Source organism: Engraulis encrasicolus, chromosome 23 (assembly GCF_034702125.1).
Source record: "Engraulis encrasicolus isolate BLACKSEA-1 chromosome 23, IST_EnEncr_1.0, whole genome shotgun sequence".
NCBI lineage: Eukaryota > Metazoa > Chordata > Actinopteri > Clupeiformes > Engraulidae > Engraulis > Engraulis encrasicolus.
Window position 1 is genome coordinate 23,226,778 of NC_085879.1, and position 17,743 is coordinate 23,244,520.

General features: G+C 37.6%; 1 long non-coding RNA gene across 1 annotated transcript; it reads left to right on the top strand.

Moving 5' to 3' along the window:
* Window positions 1-3,133: 3,133 nt before the first annotated feature.
* Window positions 3,134-6,126, top strand: LOC134439697 (uncharacterized). The gene is made up of 4 exons (XR_010032824.1): window positions 3,134-3,176; window positions 4,052-4,076; window positions 4,585-4,628; window positions 5,954-6,126. It is a non-coding gene; the product is annotated as an uncharacterized LOC134439697 (long non-coding RNA).
* Window positions 6,127-17,743: the final 11,617 nt, after the last annotated feature.

The following is a 17,743-nucleotide window of genomic DNA, read 5'->3' on the forward strand; positions in this document are numbered from 1 at the left end:
GGGGGATAGGGGTGGGAGTTTCTTTTGCCCGCAACAAATCGACTGATACAGTATTTAGAAGATGAAATAGGCCTATTTAGTGAACACTGGTGCAATGTTAGCTGCTGCTGCTCATCAGTGTATGTTTTATTACTTTTAATATTGGTCTTTGAGTGTTTAGACAGGCATTTCCAAATGAAATGTATTATTATTAGTAGTATTAGTATTACTATTATAAGATTATAGTGACAGTGTAACGAAATACAATTCAGTGCATTATTTCTGTTTCCAAACACATGCAAACACAAACACTTTTAATCTTGTCTTTTGATTACCCAGGGACATGGATTGCCCAACTTTCTGTTCAGGCAGGTATGGTAATTACAGTCGCTGTACATGTCCAAAAATCATACTTGTAGGAGTGTATTTCCTATGTTTTATGTCCTCTGTTATTTCTTCAATGTCTTATCTCGAATACATTGTCTCTTCAGATTCTCTCTCATTCCATCCTGGTACACTTTGGGTGCCATCAACAAATGCAAAAGAAGGCGATGCATTGACTTTAAAGTGCAGTTTCCATGACTTCAATCCCAATCCAACTGCGAATGTCTACTTTTGCAAAGACGGGGTTGGAGTGGGTATAGGCCTATTGCAAGACTCTGATACTGTACTCACTCTCAGTAATATTACACAAGAGGATTCTGGCAATTACAGCTGTGTTTATTCAGAGCAAAAAATAAGACCCGAGAACGTGTTTGCAACTGGTTCCAACAGCATATTCATCAGGATTGATCCGCAAGCTGGTAGGTCTATACAGAGTATATAAAACAAGAAATTCTGCTTCAGATAAATGGAAATGAATTACAGCTCAGTTCTGACTTTCATGGCTGTTATTGTGTTTTTTTTTTAATTTCCAGAAACTCTAAGTTACTACTGGTATAAGTATAAGGCGTTGATCCTCCTTACGGTTGTTGTCCTATTGGTATTCCTCTCAACACTGGGGATGTGCTGGATCTGTTGTAAATATACGTGCAAAAAGGGTAAGACACTGAACCTACTGTCACCAGTGACATTTGTTGGGCGATGTAACATAGGTATACGTACAGTATGCAACTACAGGTTAGAGCAGTGTTTCTCAACAGCCCTGCAGAGGGTGTTATGAAGACAGATATATATATATATATATATATATATATATATATATATATATATATATATATATATACAAGAAGGTAAATTACCACAGTATTCTTAGGTTCTTTATGTCATAGCCTACTCTTCGCCCATCCCAAATCTACGCCACTCTTACTACTGTAATGTCCTGTAATGAGGTCTGAGTACATTTTCATGATAAAAACGTGAATGTCTACGTTCAGTTATTTTTTTTCAGTTATTAGTGCCAAGATAGTGTAATTGATTACTGAAAAAGTATTTCTGATTATGTGTGCCCTATATCTAGGCCCAAAGGAACAGCGGCAGCCAAGGTTTGGAATCTTTGTCATTTCAGATGTCCGTCAGACACAGTGCAATAGTTCCCATGTGCATGCTTTGAATTACATTGTAGAGTGTTTGCACATCTATAATATACCCACTACTTGAGCCGTTGGTGTGTGTGTGTGTGTGTGTGTGTGTGTGTGTGTGTGTGTGTGTGTGTGTGTGTGTGTGCGTGCGTGCGTGCGTGCGTGCGTGCGTGCGTGCGTGCGTGCGTGCGTGCGTGCGTGCGTGCGTGCGTGCGTGTGTGCGTGTGTGTGCGTGTGTGTGTGTGTAACAGACCTCTATCGTCCATCCCTTATGCCATTTGAACACTAGATTTGGAAATAACTTCTTTTAACATCGAATAGAATTGGATTTTACAACTTGACTACTGGATATACCATATATATTCTCTAGTGCAAGTAAAGAATGCTCTGCATATGTTGACCCCTTTTGTTTTTCCATAATTTCCTCCATCCCTCTATACAAGAACCTGTGACAGAACGGGCATATATGCAAATCAAAATTCCATGGTGGACAACATTGAATTGTACTGTCAGATTGAAAACGTGCCATGTAAGTAGCTTTTTTTTTCAATTGCTATTGAACTTGGTAATGTCAGGTTGTGACGGAGGTTGTGTTTTCTTGTCCTCAGCCAATACTGAGATGAACACTGGCCAGTAAGTAATATTCATATGATAAGACTTATAGGGATAGGGTTCACATATTATTCACTAATACATGCCTAATATTGTCTTTATTAGTGACTTGTAACTTAAGACATGTGTTAAGCAAAATCATGTAGATCCTTATCATGACCAACGGCCTTATTGGCAGTGAACAATACATTTGTGAATACACTGCTAACAAATGATTGACTTTGCTTAACACGTGTTATGAGTGATTTATGCAGCAGTTAGGCATGTGTAATAATAACACATTTTATTTTAAGTGCTTTTCAAGGTCACTTCATATTAAAATAGAGTAATAACAGCAGCAAAAAAAGTAATCACAAAGCATCAATGTATTCATACATCGCACCTAAAATAAGAGAATTATTTAAAAGGGGGAAAATATTGCATGTATGAGTGAACATGTAAACACTATTCTAACGTGTTAGTAGTGATATTTAAAGTGAAATATTATTATATTAGTAGGCTATTATACAGTAGTTTTATGCAGTACTTTTACTGTTTAAACATGATAAGGAGATCCGTAGTGACTCTCTCTCTCTCCCCGTTCTCCAGTGCTCTGAATTCAACACCTCATGGCAATGGTATGTGTCTTTTTAAAGTAAGTTTTGTTACTCTGTTCAACTATGTGCTGTCAGGTTACGATGAAGGTTTGTTTTTTTGCCCCCAGGCAACACTGCAATGACTACTGGCCAGTAAGTAGTATATTTTTATATGTATTATTATTTTTATATTTATATATATTACCGTAAGTTTTTATTATTTGTATACATTTGTATTAATTGTATTATTTTTATATTATTCTACAGCATTTATTTACAGTGTATTTACTGTATAATCATTGATCATTATTTTTTTTTGCTGTGACTCGTGACTTGTGACTCTCTCTTTCTCTTTCTCTTTCTCTCTCTCTCTCTGTCTCTCTCTCTCTCTCTCTCTCTCTCTCTCTCTCTCTCTCTCTCTCTCTCTCTCTCTCTCTCGCTCTCTCTCACACTGACAGCAGTGCTCTATATCCTATACCTAGTTGCAAAGGTATGTCTATTTTGGGATATGTTCTGCTACGCTGTTGTGTTCAACTAGGCTATGTGTTCTTGCTACGTGGTCGTGCTACGTGGTCTCCAGCAAAACCGCATGTGCGTACTTCTTCAGGTGCACTACCCGTGCACACATAGAAAAAGCATGAATATTTTTGTCTATGCTTTCCACCGATGTGTGCAGCTGTGTATTTTCTACTACTGTGTGGTCAACCCTAGAACACTAATAGCACCCAAATGTCAAGAGAGCTTAGTTGTCATAGCAAGTCATAGCAGAATATACTGTATCTCATGTGGGTTAATTGGCCACACCATAGTGAAAAGTACGCTGTGAGACATTAAACACTGAATTAACTATTAACAAGTAGGGAGAGTTGCAACAGGTGATGGTTGCAATGTCTAGTTTTTTTTCTCCTGTTAGATACAGTACAAGCTAGAGTGATTATACTCATATTGTACGAAGATGGGGCATCCAACTATGAATGCACAGTATGAACATTATCACTCTAGCTCAAGGATGGGCAACTGGAGGCCCGGGGGACACATGTGGCCCACCTATAAAGCCTGTAAATAATACTTCAAAAAAGAATAATGACCACATAAAAAACTATTTAAATCAATCAAATATTTGTGTAGAAATATACAAAATATAGATTTATCGTTTTGTATTTTCTGTCATATCTAATAAGTGAATGATCATATGGCCCATCCCTGCTGTATCTGTCAGGAGAAAAAGGTAGATGTTGCAACCATCCCTTGTTGCAACTGTCTCCACTTAAATGGCAACATGTGCTCAGTGCCAAATGAGATCTATATAATAATGATTAAAAATCTAATCTAAATAATAATTTAATAAAATGCATCTCATTCCAGGTCCATCAAAAAGACCCCAAGCCAAGTAAGAGCCTCTTTCCAGATTTTGTGTGCATTTTATATACCACATTTTAGTAGAGATGGTATTGAACTGTCATAGGCCTACTGGTCTGCGTTTCCCCAAAACTCTTAAGTAGTACTTAAGCCTAAATTGTACTTAAGTATGAGGGGCCGCCTAGGCAATGTATTACATAACCAAAACTTTGTGCATAAAACAATTGTATTGGCCTACATAAAATGTTTTGTTCTGGTACATGCAAATAAATGCTTGCTGAATTGCAATTGTGAGGTAAAATTGTGCATTTATAAACTTTTAGTGATGATGTGAAACCTATTTCTGGTATATTGCCTAGGCCCCTCATACTTACTTAGGCTTAAGTACTACTTAAGAGTTTTTGGGAAATGCAACCCTGCTCTAGTAGTTGTTAAAAAATGCTGAGGACATCGGGCTATCTTTGTTATTAAAGTATTCAATAAAATATTTTTTTTACAAAATACTGGTACCTCAATATTGCATTTTCCACTATTTCTAGAGAGCCTCTCGGTGCGGTGTACAGTATGATTGGAGCTCCTTCAAGTGAGTATTATGTTTTCTGCTTTTATATTCATTCCAGAATATGATCGCATATAGCCAGGGGATATACTAAGAAACTGGTTCAGTAGTAAACCAGGTTTAGTCAGTCTTGTGGTAGAGGTAAATCATCTAATAGAAGAGACTGGAGTCCTCCTTTTCTTAACTAAATGATGCCTGCAGGTATATCTATTAGCAGGTGTACCGCTTCCTGTGGTTAACTAAGCCTGTTTTATCACTTAAAGGGACACTGTACAGGATTTTTTTTGTTTATTTCCAGAATCCATGCTATCCATTCACTAATGTTACCTTTTTCATGAATATTTACCACCACCATCAAATTCAAAGTGTTCATTATGACTGGAAAAATTGCATTTTTCATACATGAAAAGGGGGATCTTCTCCATGGTCCGCCATTTTGAATTTCCAGAAATAGCCACATTTAGCTGTAAAACTGACTGTATTTGGGCCATGCTAGAACATGTTAGTTTATTACTTAGTAAACTGTCACGAAAAGATCCCATTTGGCAATAGGCAGCCCAGTTTTAATGAGCAGCATAGTTGCAGTACCTTTTTTTGACCATTTCCTGCACAGTGTCCCTTTAACCATGTATTTAGTATAACCCCCATGCCGGTCTGTGCAGTTTTTTTTTATTTGTGTGATGCATTTTTAAACAAAGGATAGTACACAACAACATAGTCAATCTTTATTTGGTAAAAGTGAATGTCATCTACTTGTTATTTCATTCAGTGTCACTTATTTTTCACTACTGAGTGACCAGCAAAACCACATGTGATGTGAGGCCACATAGAGAGAGAGAGAGAGAGAGAGAGAGAAAGAGAGAGAGATAGAGAGAGAGAGAGAGAGAGAGAGAGAGAGAGAGAGAGAGAGAGAGAGAGAGAGAGAGAGAGAGAGATCAGAAAAGCACATGGCCAACCTGAAAGTGTCACATGTATTACAAAGCCTAAACCATTACTCTGCAATTCTGAAATAACCAACCACACAATGGTTAAAATACAACTTACAGCCTATAGATTTATCACGTATCGTTATCACAATACATGTAATGCATTGGTAATAGGCCTATCTTTATTTTTAGTAGCCTATATCTCCATGTACCAAAAGCATAATACAGTTTGTACTTACAGTACGATAAGGTACAATGCAAGTACATTATGTTACATGAGGTTACATTATTCATTTAACTGCAATACAAATTGTTGTATTTGTAACTGTAATTGTTGTAATATCAATTATTGTTCTTACAATGTAACATGGACCTTACAATACAGTGTAAATAATGTATTTTTCATATTCTTTTTTTAATCAGGGCCACCTCCAGCACATCATCTGGGAGGGGATACGTATTCTACAGTCACCAAGAGTTTCGCAGGAACACCAAGAACCTAAACCCTGTTTAAACTAGAAGCACTCAGAGAGCGCAAACCTCCGCCGGCCCTTTCCCATTTCTCTCTCCCCACTCGCTTCCTGTCACCACATTCACTGTCCTATCATAAATAAAGTTTTTAAAAAAAAACAAAGATTGGGGTCTCGTGTCTCTGTGGGCTAAGGCTCCACACCATAAATCTTGGCACAGAATTCATCTCCCGATCCCATCCATCTGTCTGGATCTTACTCATTTCCCCTCTCTCTCTCTCTCTCTCTCTCTCTCTCTCTCTTCTATACTCAATAAAGGTAAAGAGGTCCCAGATTTATTTATTTTTCCAAAGATACCTACTGATTCAAATGTGTTTGTTTAACCTACTTTATTCATATGGAGAATCATATTTTGTAGTTGTAACAATGCAGTGACAATGAAGCATTGTTTTCGGAAGAAATGCAAATACCATTTACATGTCACAAATAAAAAAACATGCAAATACAAATACATGAAATCTTCCAAAATATCAATTTAGAGGATACACTGACAGCCTCAATATGCGACTGTCACGGATGAAACAGTAGTGATAGGCCTACCTCTTTACATCTACTGTCGCTGTTTTCAGATTTCATATATTTATAGATTTCTATTTCAGATTAATGTTCGACTTTGTAATATTTCAGGTTGCAATAAAAGCATTAATGTGAATTGGGGTAGGGATTCGACTGATTCATTCACTCATTATGAACACTAATGCAAGGTCAAAGGTCAATCTCACTCTATTTCAGGTGGTCCAATAGCATTGCAATAAACAGAGCAAGGTGGAACCAAAGAGTTTCTTAGTAGAGTAAGATACACCAATCCCATATTTTTCCTGGATCCATGTGACGTCAGGTAAGCACCCCTTTGTTTAGGAGACCTTTGGAGAGTTTAGATTGAGAATAAATGGAGTCCCCATAGCGCTGTAGATGACGGTAACGCACATCTTATGCAAGCCGCCACCAAAACCACAGGAAGATAAGAAGAAGGAGGGGACAGCAACGAACTTGAGCACACTCCTTTGCATTGGGGTATCTTACTGTACAAAGAAAATCTTTGGCAAAAAATACATTCATCTGAATACAAATCCTTTGTAAAATACCTGGAAAAGTTGTTGCAAGCGTGCTAAAATTCACCAGAATCTCAATAGCAAGTTATTAAGTTATCCAAGATCTACCAGCCACTTCTGAATTTAATCATTAGTCACAGTAATCACGGTTAGTGATTCATTAGTCACGGAACCGTCTCGCAACCATTATTTTTATCATTATTTTATCATTTTATCATTTGGCTGGTGCCTAATTTCCATCCCATGCATTGCACATATGCTCACAACTGTTTTTCCAGGTACAGTATACGCCCTATGGGTACGTGTGAGACGGTTACACCCAGACACATGTGGAATGTTTCACACGTTCGAACCAATGACAAAATACATGTTGAGGGTTCGCACATACAAAGAGTCAGATTATGGCGAAATCCTATGCCGACTCGGTACTACTCCTTGTTTTGTTTGTGATGTGTTTGGAGGTTGGGGTGCGCACATCCACAAAGCAGTTATATGCATGCCAGACAAAAAGTGGTAGAAAGTGTGATGAAGTGGTCCGCACACTGGGCATTAGCTCCAAAAATATAACCTTTATTTCATTTGTATAAACGGCAACGTTTCGATCCAACAGTGGGATCTTCCTTCCTTTATCTTGTTGCCAAAATAAAGTCCTATCAACCCTGTTGACGTGGCAATTAGTGTATTGAATTGAATTATGTACATAGGTTATGCAACAAGGGCCTTGTTTTTTATTTTATTTCACACAATGGGCAATGATTTCACCTGACTGGCCAGATTAATATACTGTAGTTCTGTCGTACTCCCACCACACATACAGAACATCTGGAACATACAGTACATGGGTTTCCAGTTCACAAGTATTTATTTCAAAACATTCATACTGTATCATCTCATTGATACATTGAAATGGAAGGTAAATCTTTCCATTTAACAAATAAAAGTCATGCAAATGTTTTTGAAAAATAAAGATATTTTGATTGTGGTGGGCTTATGTGAGTATCATTGGTTATATCTGCAGCAGGAACAACTAATCTCCACGCCCATCAACAAACCTGCAGTTCATAGAGGACTAAATCTAACACATCTGTCAAAAAGCAACCATAACCACTTCTGCTGTCTGCTGTCTGCTGCGTGATAAGATGCCGGAATTTGATATCTGTCAGATCTTATCTATCTATCAGCGTACAAAAATATGGCTGAGCCACCAAATGTCAACACAAACATACCGCATCACCCCTAGTTACAACAGGAGTATGGACAGCTATTTTAGAGAGATCTTTCCCAGTACAGGGAAACATCTTGGTGTGTGTATGTGTGTGTGTGTGTGTGTCTGTGTGTGTGTGTGTGTGTGTGTGTGTGTGTGTGTGTGTGTGTGTGTGTGTGTGTGTGTGTGTGTGTGTGTGTGTGTGTGTGTGTGTGTGTGTGTGTGTGTGTGTGTGTGCCCACGTATGGCATGAATATGTGTGTAGCCTAATACACTTTTTACTTCACTGCTTTAAGATCACGTTACTTTTTGCAGAATGCCTTCATGTACCATACCAGGATTTTTGTTCTTTGTTCAAAACCATTTATGTCTTAGTTCTCCAACTTCTACATCACTATATCATAGACTTATCTGTCAACACTCATTATTGGTCATATCAACCTCTTGTGTACTTCAATTCACAGATTTTTTAAAAAACATTTTTTGCACAATTGCCTTTTTATTTCTTTTTGTAATGTTTATTTTCCCTCCCCCGACTATTACCTGTGTTACATGTGTCTTGTAAAATCCATGTGAGCATTATGTATTTAAGTGTATTTATTGTGTATTTATGTAAGCTAATTGACACCTTAATTTAAATGGCCTGTGAGGGCCTGTAGGCTACTGCATGGCAGAGACAATCGATCATGAATTCATAATTGATTGGTAGTAAAAAAGAAGGATCACCGCACACTGGTGGACTTAGTTTTTGCTGTTTTTATTTAGGTGAACAACGCGTTTCGCATTGCGCTTCGTCAGGTTCACTTTGACATTCGCATACCTCCCACAGGTGAAATAGGTGATTACCGGGTCACATGACCTCACCAGAATACCGTGACAGATCACAATAAAAATAGAAATTCACATTTCATAACACTACAGCCACTATCTATAAGGATACATTTGTTACATTAATTCCCATTTAGCCTGGCAAGAAAATCATTTTAGAAACATACAACATTCATCAGAAGGGCTTCAAATTGTTCATTTAGGGTCATGCTGCTCCCAATAACCTCTGTGTAAAAGTGCACAGTGCAGAACCCAGTGTGCAAAGATGCAGTGTGTAATAAATATATACATATATACACCAAAATCTATACATTAACAACTCATGTTGTATCCTTCAATCTCAATCCATTGCGTAGGATCATCAAAACAGTCAAGATCATATGTAGATCAGTAGGGGCCTATATTAAAAAGTCAACAATCACAAAAATGCACTTAAATCTTGTAGTTCATTCAGGCCATGTGGTTCCACAGTGTTAAGTTCATTTATCCAGAAGGCCTCTCTCTGTAAAGGCTGTTTAATTAGGTTGCACCCTCGTGGGTTAGGTTGTACCCGTTCAAGGCCAATGAATCTTAAAGTAGAGGCTGATCCATGGTTCATAGCTTTATAATGTCTGGCTATGGCGTAGTCCATATTGCCATTTCTTATCGCCCCTTTGTGCTCTGCAATTCTCATTTTTAGGTTGCGTTTTGTTTGATCTACATACATTAATCCACAAGGACACATGTACACAACATGTGTGGACTGGCAATTGATAAATTATTTTATGTGGTATTTTTTGCCAGAGTGGGGATGACTAAAAACTTTGGTGTCAAAGGTGTGAGAGCAACATGCGCATTTCCCGCATCTGAAATTGCCATTCAGTCCTCTATCAAGCCAAGTTGTTTTCGGGGTTTCCATGTATGTAGAGCTGACCACAATGTCTCTTATGTTCTGGCCTCTTTTAAAGCAGAACCTTGGTGGTGATGATGAGAGATGTTGTAAGCTAGGATCACATTGTAGAATATTCCAATATTTTTTGATAATGTTTTTGACTTGTTTTGATGCCGTGGAATATTCAGTCACAAATGTAATTCTGTCGTTACCATGCTTGGGTCTAGGATCAAGTAGTGACATTCTGTCTCTGCCATGGGCTTTTTCAATGGCTTCATCAATGAGTGTTGGGTCATACCCTCTTTGTTGGGCCATTTCATTAGCTTTGGTATCAAAATCGTTTTCGTTGCTGCATATTCTTCTGAGCCTGACAAACTGTCCATAAGGAATATTTTTAATAGTATGGTCAGGGTGGAAGCTTGATGCATGTAAAATCGTGTTCCTATCTGTGTCCTTTCTGTAGATAGAGGTTTCCAACCTTTTTTCAGCATTCACTGATATGAGTAAGTCCAGGAAATGGATTTTCTCTGAATTATATTCCATGGTAAATTTCAGTGAGGGGTAAGTTCCATTTATGTAGTCATTAAACTTCATCAGTTCTTATTCAGACCCCACAAATATTGTCACAATATCATCAATAAATCTCTTAAATAGTAAAATATTTTTAGCATATGGGTTGTTGTTATAAATATATCTGTCTTCCCATAAGCCCATGTACAAATTTGCATAATTCGGTGCAAAGGGAGACCCCATACTTGTTCCTTGGGTTTGTGAATAATATTTGTTATTAAACATAAAGTAGTTGGACTTTAAAATGAATTTGGTGAGTTTGAGCAACAATTCACAAGGTAGGGCATCACTTTTAGTCATTAAATAACTGTTCATGGCCTCTATCCCCTCCTCATGGGGGATGTTGGTATAGAGACATTCCACATCAAATTTCACTAAAAATGCATTGTCAGGTACACAAACGTCTCGTAAAAGTTTTAAAACATCTCTGGTCTCAGTGACGTAGGATGGAAGGGATGTCACAATGTCTTTTATAAAATGGTCAACAAACTGGCTTGCGTGTTCAGTGAGAGAGTCTCTACTCGCCACAATAGGTCTCCCTGGGGGGTTGTTCAATCGTTTATGAATTTTAGGCAACAAATACAAAACTGGTGTCACAGGATCTTCATTTTTCAGATACTCAAATTGATTTTTCGTTATCCAGTTGTTTTCTAAAGAATTAGTCAAAATGCGGTCTCTCTCAGTCTTGAACTTTTCCATGGGTTGTGTTGCAACCTTTGGTAAAAATTAGAATCATCCAATTGTCTCATTGCTTCAATTACATAGTCTTTGATATTCTGTACGACATAATTGATTGGATTTCATTAATCTGTCCAGTGTAACCATTTTTATGGACAATCAAACATTTTTCACCCCTGGCTGTTTAGTAGGCTACTTACTGTACCTTTGTACCATTTCAAGCTCTTCAATGGATGTCTTGACTCTAGAACTTCAATTACAACAAATAACTGGAAACATCAGGGTGTTATACAACTTTTGACAGTTTTTCATTGTTGCACAAGATATTACTGTACACAGACAGGGGACTAAGCCACAGACTGACCATGACCACAGTGCTGATAGATAGTTAATCCAAGCGTATTGATAGTGGGATGGATGGACGCTGAGACCAAACACCTCACTTAACTGAACCATTGAAATCTGAAGGTATTAGTGAACAAGACTCCAGGTTCTGACAGTCTGGTCACAGACAATAATGTAAAAATAACCCCAGAACATTTTCATTCGGTTTATTTTAATATTATTATGAAGTGCCTGTCAATCCCTTGGTTTGATGGTGTATGAAAGTGCACGTCAAAGAAGAAATCATATCAGTAGACAAGTCAGAATGTGAACTTCCTTAAACTTGCAAGTTAGGCTTTGAAAGATTTTTCAAGACCTGTGGGCAGTTCTGTGACCTACCTAAAGAGGAAAGTTTAATTTCAACTTTTCTTCAGAGTAGTATACAACAGTAGAGATGGCTGATCAAGTTTACGGTAGCCTAATGTTGATCAAAGACAAAGTCTTAGTTTGGATAACGATGACATATACGCTGATCCAGAAACAACTGAGACATGTGATGAAAAGAAAAATAAAGTTGAAAAGTCTACAGGTGAGTGGTAGCTCTCCTTTTTCAAACTGAAGTAAATATAACTTTATACTTGATATAGGCCTATATTATGTAATTGGTCTCATGTAGTATATATGATTGTTCTTTTCATAAGCACTGCTTTGCATTGTAACACTCAGAGCAACGGAATATAGCGCCAACAGAAATATTTGATACTTGAACATGTGGTGAAATGAGCAGGTCTCTCTGCCTTCAGTTAAATAAGTCTGTTTCTCCTTTCTACTGCTCTCCCAGCTGTTCTCTGAGAGGTGTTATTACTCTTCATAGTAAGCATGTAGGCCTGTCACTGAACAGGATTTGGCCAACTAGGTAATAGGTGGTCCAATCTGATGCAATGGTCAATGCTAGCATGGAGATATAAGTAACACTACCAGACTCAAGAGGGTGGCTGGAAAATTAGATGAAAGGTAAAACTCAATTATTTGATATGAGGGAACGTGGGAAATGAACACATTTGCAAAAAATGATGGAGTGCATATGTCTTAATAATTACAGGTGACTGGAAGGGTTTTTGGCTCCAGCCAATACTACATTTCCAGTAATAAGACAAATTGGACCGACAGCCAACAGCACTGCATGGATCTAGGGGCTCATCTGGTGATCATTGACAGTGACGAGGAAATGGAATTCATCAATGAACAAATACCAGAAATAGCAGCCTGGATTGGACTCAGTGATTTGGAGACCAAGGGTGTCTGGAAATGGGTAGATGGCAAACGTCTGGATACATCTAGGTAAGATTGTGGAAAATGAGATATTAAGAAAGAATCATACTGTAGGCCTATATAGTAAATATTGCAATAAGACACTGTGGGCAACATTTGAGCTTATTTCTTTATGTCAATCTAATTTCAGATACTGGATAGAGGGGGAGCCAGATGACTTCAATAGTGAGGAGGACTGTGTAGAGATGCCTGTAAAGCCTGGATACAAACTGCTGTAAAGATGGAATGATGGCAACTGTATGTGGCAAAACAATTACATATGTGAAAAAGAAGCAATTTAAAAAATGCAATGTCACAAAGCCTGAGTACATCTTGAATATACATACTGTATATTCTATGCTTATTTGTAGTGGGCCTAACACAATAGTTTCATAGAAGTTAAGTGCTTTTCAACAAATGCAATAGTTATATATTTTCTTGTTTTTTATGTATTTCAATCGCAAATTGAGGCTTACTGAGTCAGTATCAAAACCATGGGCATATTTTTTGTATGGATGCCTAACTCCTGAACTATGTGCGCAATGTCCTTTTTCATTTCCTACGTATATAATCATTGATGGTCTTTTTCTATATAGTATTTATGTAAAGTTTGTCAAGACCTCAAGACCTATGAATGAATTAGCTTTTGAAATGGACTTTTTGAGTTTTTGAACTGCTTTTTTCTATAAATGTGGATGGACATTTCTATCCAGGCTATATTGAATTAGGGTTTTGTCTATCTTGAGCATTCTAAGCAAATTTGATTGTCTGACTTTTTGAGCTCGACTGTTCTTCCTTGACACGTCGGAGCATTATTGTCTAATACTCATTAGAAAATTTGCCTCAGAACACCTCAATTTACTTAATTGTACTATTTTGTTATATCCGCAGTGCATTTGTATTCATTGTTTATTAAAGCCTAACGCCTGCAGTGCACTAATCATTTAATTATGGGTTTTTTTGTTATTAAAGGGGTGATAGAATTGCTAAATGTGGCGTTGCGCTTTCTTTTGAGTGACAGCAGCTTCCAAGCAATCAGAGGCTGCAGAGGCTCCCTCAGCTGTGCACAAAGTGTGAATGTTCGCATATGAAAGACCACTGATGAGATGTGCTTTGAATGCAAAAGAAAATATAATAAACAGGCCAATCAGGATCACCATGCACACATCTTTACTGTTGTGACCTAGTGGACAAGCGTGTGTGTGTGTGTGTGTGTGTGTGTGTGTGTGTGTGTGTGTGTGTGTGTGTGTGTGTGTGTGTGTGTGTGTGTGTGTGTGTGTGTGTGTGTGTGTGTGTGTTTGTGTGTGTGCAAAGCCTAGGTTCTGCATTTTTGGAATATTAGAACAGCATCACTGAGGGCTGTTTCTTCACACAGGCATCAGATCCTCTGAATTAATGTTTCTCAACAGGAGGCCTAGATCCCCCCTGGAGGCGTTTAGTTATAGAGAGGTCTTTTTGGCACGTTAAGAAGGATGCAGTTGAGTGCGGGGTGCTCAGTTGCAATTGAGGTGCATGATGACCTGAGGACCGTTGAGTTCTCAGAATGGAACACTGAATTTCGCCACTCTTTGCTTCGTTCGTTTCGTCTGCATGTATCCCTGGCGTGAGAACTGTGTGTGTGAGTGTGTGAATACATTGACTTTTTTTTCTGACGCCACTTCCTGGTTGTTTCTGTAATGTGCACGAGTTGAAACAGATGAAAAAAATGGTCATTCTTCAGTATTACGATCAGATGACTCAAGCACAGAGCTGTACTTATGGGGTCCTTATACATTATCATCTGTGAGTATTACATTTCATTTAACCTGACTATTAAAATGATCAAGGGTGAATGTCAATAATAATTTGTATTTCACACCACAAATCTTATTCAATTGTTTCTCATTCATGGTTATTCATTCCTAAACAAAGGTTTTGTCTGCATGATGAATACACCTTCTCAGGCAGGTATGTCGATTTATTTCACCGTGTATCACAATTTAAATACATTTATTTTGTTGTTTACATTAGTGCCCTAATAGGCCTATAGAATGAATACATAAGAACATAAATCGAAGCCATTAAAAATTCAAATGGCAGTGGCACCAGTAGAAAATAAGGATGCCTGGGTCATTTTATCTTAGAGGTTCTAGTTCTAGCCAAGAAAACAATAACAACCTCGAAAATCACGTTTTCACTTTGAATTGTTGCTCACAGAATGCCATACTGTGGCAATAACAGGCACAATGCCATCCCTATTAGTGATATAATTTAAAAAAACTGGATTTTCTTTTTGACATTTCAAGAAATACTCCCTTTTCAAGAAATACTCCCTGTCAAAAACATCCTTATGCTGAAGGCTACAGGTTTTTGTTTTAAATGATTATATTACATTACTGTATTATCATTTGTGGCAGACCAGGGGTGTCAAACACAAGACCTGGGGCCAGATGCGGCCCGCCAGATGGTTCAATTCGGCCCCAGACTTATAAGAGAGAGCAAAAGTTATGCTAAAATAGGATGTAGATAAGAAGTGAATCCCAATACAAAGTTGCAGCAGGGTGTCTGAGATTTCAGGTTTTCAATACTTGGAATATTTTTTGCTCGCTATCTACAGTATATCATGCAGTAACAATAACAAGCACAGTGCCATCCTTACATGACGGGCATGATTCTGAAAAACTGAATTTTCCTTTCGACATTTCAAGAAATACTCCCTGCCAAAATCGTCCCGAGGGCCACTGAGCTACTGGCGGGGGAGATGGTGGAGCTGAGGTGTGCCGTTCTGCAGCAATGGGAGAATCAGAACAACAGGCTGATAATGTATCTCTGCAAAAACGGGGTCGGGATCAAAATGGATAGTTTTACCCCTGCAAGCTCAAAGGAAGTTGTTTATACCCTGGGCCCTGTTGAGCAACAGCACATGGGCACCTACAGCTGTGTGTGTTCCACTGTGAAGCAGAAACCTGATGGAACTACTGTCAGTCACAACTCTGTCTTTATCAGAGTCAGAGGTAATATAAAAATAAATATTTTCTAATATATTACATCATTTTTTATTTTTTTTATTTTATATAATAATACACTTACAAAAAAAACCAGACAAACATTCAATAACAAAAAGACACACATCGGCAGCATCACAAAATAATATGCTGTATATTTTCTAATAAAACACTGTACAGTATATTTCACAAAATCCAGAGAACACATTATTTACACTATAAGGCCACTGCTCTATTATAAACACTATGTTTTGATTTTGTTCTAGACTTTGGTTTGGGCAAAATTTCTGTGGGAGGCACTCGCGCACTTGAAGGAGAGAGCGTTGAACTGAATTGCACTTGTGACGAGCCCAATAATAAGACGACGCAACAACACACATGCAATTCCAACATCGTTTTCATGTACCTTTGCAAGAACGGAGTTGGAATCAGCCAAAGACGGATTGAGGGAGATGGGGAAAGCTGTTTCACGCTCACAGATGCCAGAAGAGAAGACGCTGGTGAATACAGCTGTGTATACTCCTTGAAGGAATACTACCCTGGCCGAGTGAGATCAACAAATGAAAACTCAGTCATTATCCAGATTGGAGGTAATAGGCCTACAGCAATTTCACAAAAAATATATTTTCTAAAATAGTCTTAATTACATTACATTATTTGTTACATATTATTATAGACCTATTATTACATCGTACATTGTACTGTTTGTTCATATTGCATTATAAAACTGAAAACAAATGAAAACTCAGTCATTATCCAGATACAGCAATTTCACAAAAAGATATTTTCTAAAATAGTCTTCATTACATTACATTTTTGTTACATATTATAGCCCTATTATTAATATTACATTGTACATTGTACTGTTTGTTCATATTGCATTATACAACTGCAATAGTTGTATACTGTAGTAGTGTAATGTGTATTAGAGTATGTTGCAACCACTCACTGACCTTAAGTGTGTATTTTAGATGAAGATTTCCATCAAGATGTCACCAGGCTGAATGTCATCAGGCTTCTGTGTTCGGCTGGACTGATCCTCCTGCTTGTGGCCATTGTGACAGACTTTGTCCTGTTTGTACAGAGACAAAAATAACAGGGTACTAGGTTGTATTCTTATTCCTATTCTTTTATCCTGTATAATTGTGTGTGCGCACGCGCGTGCGTGTGTCTTTGTGTGTTTGTCTTTGTGTCTGTGTGTGTTCTAAAATACTGTAATTATGTTGATAATGTATAATATATTGATGTATAATAATAATATATACGATAATGTATAATGAGGCATTATAAAAATAAACAATGTTTACCACACACTTGTTTGACTTGTTTGCCTTCATTAATATATTTATTTTGACTCTATTAATATAGATAACAATGTGTTAATGGCATTTTTCCTGAGAGAACCTGAAGACGCTGTAGAGTCGAAACACATTCTTCAGTCTATTAATAAAAAAGAACAAACTCAGGCATGTGTCTAGTAAACCTGTTTTTCTTTTCAATTAATGAGCAGTCCAGCTCCTAGAAGCGGTGCATGGATTCTTGGACTTTTTAATGTATAACTGTATGTTTCATAAAGGAGTGCCAATATTGCTATCTATTATCCTTGTTGAATGTAGTAATTCAACAATAGTAGGCTACTTAAATTGCGACATCCGAGGCACTATTGACAAAACGGACAATACCAAACAAGCAAAAGCTATATGATAAAGTTGCAATAAAGGCATCATTTACTTTCATATGTCTGACATCTTTTCATCACCATGAAGCAAGGAAGGGGAACTCGCACACCGTAATGCCGAATACAATAGTAAACTTTTTATTGCATTAAGGAAAAACAAAACAAAAAGTGCTACCCAAGTGC